This window comes from Oryx dammah, unplaced genomic scaffold, assembly GCF_014754425.2.
Source record: "Oryx dammah isolate SB20612 unplaced genomic scaffold, SCBI_Odam_1.1 HiC_scaffold_1, whole genome shotgun sequence".
Lineage (NCBI taxonomy): Eukaryota > Metazoa > Chordata > Mammalia > Artiodactyla > Bovidae > Oryx > Oryx dammah.
In genome coordinates this window covers 79,066,453-79,072,607 of record NW_024070185.1, presented here as the reverse complement: position 1 = coordinate 79,072,607, position 6,155 = coordinate 79,066,453, and positions in this window count along the sequence as shown.

The window sequence follows — 6,155 nt, the reverse complement described above, 5'->3', positions numbered from 1 at the left end:
CTTTTCTCACCTTAAATGGTGAATTTTTGGTATCATTAGATTTGCAATTATATAAAAGTCATAGCTATTTTATATCTGGTATGGAGCGCTTAGAAATACCTCGCTCAGACATTCACCCCGCCTTTTGAAGAAAGAACATTTTTTGGTTTCCTGAGAGTCTTGCCAATGAGCCGAAGAATAGAGCATTTGTGAAGTCCTCTTTAAAGATGGAGAAGAGGAGGCTTACTACTGCCATTGAGGCTGCACCCTTGAGGAGAATTCTGGAAGACTCAGAGAGGGACCTGACTGATACTCTGCCAGCCTGAGCGAGATGGGAGAATGGCTTTAAGATGGAGCTGCTGCGGGCTTTTGGCAGAACTAAGGAAAGAGAAGAACATCGCCTTGTCTGCTTTCTCTAATCATTCTCTATACTTTCCACATTTACAGAGCGCTGTGCCACCACACAGGGAGACAAGATGAGTAGCTCAGCTGACTCTCTGTTTATTTGAGGACATTCTAGGTGCTGGGCTCAGGGGGACAAAGAAGAGTATGACACAGTCCCTGCCCTAGACAGACTCTGAGCAGTGATATCTATGTAATGTGCTGAGAAGTGAGTGGGGGCCCCTCCAGTGCTATGAGTTAAAGAGTCTGCTCTTACTGAGTGATTGGAATGCTGACATTAAAAAGCATTACTCACCACCTTAGGATACATTCTTTTTCTCACTCTCCAGAGGTTATACTCCTGTCTTGTCGCTTAACAATTGTTAGGATGATCGACACCATTTCTTAGGAAATACAAGAGATCTGCACATGTGACTAAACTATAATATTGTATTTGACGCTTCCTAAGTGAGACACCATATGAAGGCTCCTATCAACATCTTCTCCTTTAATCCTCTGAAGAACTCTACCAGAAAGTTTCTGTGGTTATCTTTGTTTTACAGATGCACTAAATAAGGCACAGAGAGGTTCATTCAGTTGCTCAAGGTCCCACAGCTGGCCCATGGTAGAGTTAGGCTTTTGACCCAGTTCCAGAACCTGTTCTTTGTACTTCTGCTTCCCACTGAATGCTGGTGTCCCTCCTAATCATGAGATTTTATCACTCAGCTCGTAAACTGATCCACCCATAGACCAATAGTCTGGCATCTCCGGAGGACCTCTTGGAGGTCCCAGGTAGCTCTGAGGGGTGCCTCCTGAGAAGGCAGCTGGGCATGACACATGGGTTGGAGCCCTCGCTCTCTTAGGACTTGGACCAGGGCCATATTGTACCTACCCTGAGTCTCTTCCAGTTTTGGATCAATATCGTTTCTTTCTGGATTTCCCAGGTGGTGCTAGTGGTAAAGAACCTGTCTGCCAACGCAGGAGATGTAAGAGATGTGGGCTTGTTCCCTAGGTTTGGAAGATCCCCTGGAGGAAGGCACAGCAACCCGCTCCAGTATTCTTGTGAAGAGAAGCCCATGGGCAGAGGAACCGGATGGGCAACAGTCCATAGAGTCACAAAGAGTTGGTCATGACTGAAGTGACTACACACGCATGCGTCCTTTACTTTTTAGCTGATGTCAGGATTTAATTTGTTTTGAGATGCCTGTTAGGCTCACTGTCAAGCCAGAACCCTTTATTTTGCATGAGAACCCAAGCTAGCTTTGTCCTAACTGGCTTCCCAAAATATGTGAGTTGAAAACAAAGATTTTTCCAAATATTCTTACAGGACCTATTCTGCTTTGAGTTATCCTGAATCACAAAAAAGAGAAAAGTTACAAGGCACTTGTGGTTGATAAGGTTTTCATCAGTTCAGTTCAGGTGCTCAGTCGTCTCTGACTCTTTGCGACCCCATGGAATGCAGCACACGAGGCCTCCCTGTCCATCACCAACTCCTGGAGCTTACTCAAACTCATGTCCATTGAGTTGGTGATGCCATCCTACTATCTCATCCTCTGTCATCCCCTTCTCCTCCTGCCTTCAATCTTTCCCAGCATCAGGGTCTTTTCCAATGAGTCAGTTCTTCACATCAGGTGACCAGAGTATTGGAGCTTCAGCTTCAGCATCAGTCCTTTCAATGAATATTCAGGACTGATTTCCTTTAGGATGGATTGGTTGGATGTCATTGCAGTCAAGGGACTCTCAAGAGTCTTCTCCAACACCACAGTTCAAAAGCATCAATTCTTCGGCACTCAGCTTTCTTTATAGTCCAACTCTCACATCCATACATGACCACTGGAAAGAAAAACTATAGCTTTGACTAGATGGACCTTTGTGGGCAAAGCAATGTCTCTGCTTTTTAATAGGCTATCTAGGTTGGTCATAGCTTTTCTTTCACGGAACAAGAGTCTTTCAATTTCATGGCTGCAGTCACCATCTGTAGTGATTCTGGAGTCCCCCAAAATAAAGCCTGACACTGTTTCCACTGTTTCCCCATCTATTTCCCATGAAGTGATGGGACCAGATGCCATAATCTTAGTTTTCTGTATGTTGAGTTTTAAGTCAACTTTTTCACTTTCATCAAGAGTCTCTTTAGTTCTTCTTTGCTTTATTAGAACTTGACAATAGAAAGATCCTACCAGATCCACTCTCATAATTTACATTCTAAGATATTAGGATTAGTCAGAAGGTTTTCAGGAAGGAGAAACTGTCTTCAAGCAGGATACATTGTTGTTATACAATCCCTGCTGCTGTTACCGCTGCTAAGTCGCTTCAGTTGTGTCCAACTCTGTGCGACCCCTAGACGGCAGCCCACCAGGCTCCCCCATCCCCAGGATTCTCCAGGCAAGAACACTGGAGTGGGTTGCCATTTCTTTCTCCAATGCATGAAAGTGAAAAGTGAAAGGGAAGTCGCTCAGTCGTGTCCAACTCTTAGCGACCCCATGGACTGCAGCCTACCAGGCTCCTCCATCCATGGGATTTTCCAGGCAAGAGTACTGGAGTTAGTACAGAGTTTAAACTGAGTTGTTTGTTGTATAATCATCAGTTCTGGGCTTAAAGAAAAAAAAAACACAAAACTTTTTATGTGATTAAGACTAAGGAATGTAGAGAAAAAAAAAAAGTTTGTTCTTTCCTCCTCCTTGAGAATTCCAGACTCCTATTTCCTTCTCAAGAACCTCAGAATCCCTCTCTCCTAGGGGACTACCAGACTTCTTATCAACCTGCTGAGGAATTGACTCTCTCACTGACATTTGTACACATTGCATTTGGACCTGTCTTTTGGTAGAAAGAATAATGAGGAAGCCTCTCTTCTGTTGGGCCTGCTAATTTTGCTTATTATCAGTGGCTATACTTTTGCCACTTGGTAACTAGGGCAGAAAGTGAAGAGGAACTAAAAAGCCTCTTGATGAAAGTGAAAGAGGAGAGTGAAAAACTTGGCTTAAAGCTCAACATTCAGAAAACGAAGATGGCATCTGGTCCCATCACTTCATGGGAAATAGATGGGGAAACAGTGGAAACAGTGTCAGACTTTATTTTGGGGGGCTCCAAAATCACTGCAGATGGTGACTGCAGCCATGAAATTAAAAGACGCTTACTCCTTGGAAGAAAAGTTAGGACCAACCTAGATAGCATATTCAAAAGCAGAGACATTACTTTGCCAACAAAGGTCCATCTAGTCAAAGCTATGGTTTTTCCAGTGGTCATGTATGGATGTGAGAGTTGGACTGTGAAGAAATCTGAGCACTGAAGAATTGATGGTTTTGAACTGTGGTGTTGGAGAAGAGTCTTGAGAATCCCTTGGACTGCAAGGAGATCCAACTAGTCCATTCTAAAAGGGATTTCTTTGAAAGGAATGATGCTAAAGCTGAAACTCCAGTACTTTGGCCACCTCATGTGAAGAGTTGACTCATTGGAAAAGACTCAGATGCTGGGAGGGATTGGGGGCAGGAGGAAAAGGTGATGACAGAGGATGAGATGGCTGGATGGCATCACCGACTCAATGGACGTTAGTTTGAGTGAACTCCGGGAGATGGTGATGGACAGGGAGGCCTGGCGTGCTGCAATTCATGGGGTCGCAAAGAGTCAGACATGACTAAGCGACTGAACTGAACTGAACTGAATCTTTTATGTTCTCAACAGGGCCCCAAGGCAACAACAGCAGAGTGTTGTAGAAAGTTGGTTCCATTTTAGTATGAATGTACTTTACCACACTGACCACATTCCTTTGGGAAGCACTGCCAGGGAGTTCTGAACTTAATATCTCATAATCTCATCCACTATTAGAAGCAATGCAAGGAATTTAGAATTTTAAAATTCATTTTATTTCTATATTGAATATACACAAAAAAATGTGTATTCACATTATTTTAATCCAAGAGGAGAAAAAAAAAAAAAAGACGTGTAGTAAAAATCTCCTTTCAGGCCTGCTGCCCAGCTCCCCAGCTTGCTTCAGAAGCAACTAGTATTACCGATTTCTGATGTGTCATTTGGAGATGTTCAATGCAAATGGAAACAAATCAGCAAACAATTTCTTATTTATTTCTATTTTTTTTCTTCATGGCAGCTAATATAAACTAATCTAGACCTTAATTTCTATATCAGGGCATTATGGGCACCTTCATTCTTTTTTAATTGTATGCCATTAAAAGCATACCTCTGAATTTTTTAACCAGTCCTTATGGATGGGTAGTTTTATGTTGTTTCTATTCATTAAGCATTTTAAAAAATGATCGAAGATCTAGGATCCTCTGAAGATTTTCATCTCTTCCTCCTTCTCTAGAATGACCAGTTTGATAATAATGAAAGAGAAACTTTTGAAAAAGAGAAAAAGAGGAATTAATGATCTTTCTAAGTTCTATTCTTTGATATGGGCTTCCCTGGTGGGGCAGATAGTAAAGTATGCATGCAAGGCAAGAGACCTGGGTTCGATCCCTGGGTCAGGAAGATCCCCTGGAGAAGGAAATGGTTACCCTCTCCAGTGTTCTTGCCTGGGGAATTCCATAGACAGAGGACCCTTTTTCAGTTTCAATTCAGTCGCTCAGTTGTGTCCAAATCTTTGTGACCCCATGAATGCAGCACAACTGTCCATCACCAACTCCCAGAGTTTACTCAAACTCACATACATAGAGTCGGTGATGCCATCCAACCTTCACATCCTCTGTCGTCCCTTTCTCCTCCCTGCCTTCAGTCTTTCCCAGCATCAGGGTCTTTTCAAATTAGTCAGTTCTTTGCATCAGGTGGCCAAAGTATTGGCGCTTCAGCTTCAGCATCAGTACTTCCAATGAATACTCAGGACTGATCCCCTTTAGGATGGACTAGTTGGATCTCCTTGCTTTCTAAGGGACTCTCAAGAGTCTTTTCCAACACCACACTTCAAAAGCATCAATTCTTTGGCACTCAGCTTTCTTTATAGTCCAACTCTCACATCCATACATGACTACTGAAAAAACAATAGCTTTGACTAAATGGACGTTTGTTGGCAAAGTAATGTCTTTGCTTTTTAATAGGCTATGTAGGTTGGTCATAGCTTTTCTTCCAAGGAGCAAGCATCTTTTAATTTCATGGCTGAAGTCCCATCTGCAGTGATTTTGGAGCCCCCCAAAATAAAGTCTCTCACTGTTTCCACTGTTTCCCCATCTATTTCCCATGAAATGATGGAACCAGATGCCATGATCTTAGTTTTCTGAATGTTGAATTTTAAGCCAACTTTTTCACTCCCCTCTTTCACTTTTATCAAGAGGCTCTTTAGTTCTTCTTGGCTTTCTGCCATAAGGGTGGTGTCATCTGCATATCTGAGGTTATTGATATTTCTCCTGGCAATCTTGATTCCAGTTTGTGCTTCATCCAGCCTGGCATTTCTCATGATGTACTCTGCATATAAGTTAAATAAGCAGGGTGAAATATACAGCCTTGACATACTCCAGTACAGAGGACCCTTGAGGGTTACAATCCATGGGGTCACAAAGATTCAGACATGACTGAATGACCAATACACACACATACATACTTTGATGTAGTGGAAGAACGTGAAGCATACTATCAATTGCACTAAAATGGCAAAAATTGGGAACATAAAAGCTTTATGAGGTTAGCAAAGAGGAATAAAAAGCTCATAAAACTTCATAAGAGTCTAAATGTAACACTTAGTGATAAAGTATCTTTTAATGTGTAAAATTAAAATCCTTTCTAAATGAACTGAAACACTGCTCAAGTAACAGCAGTTGAAATTCATTACAAATTACTTGCTTCAACAGCTT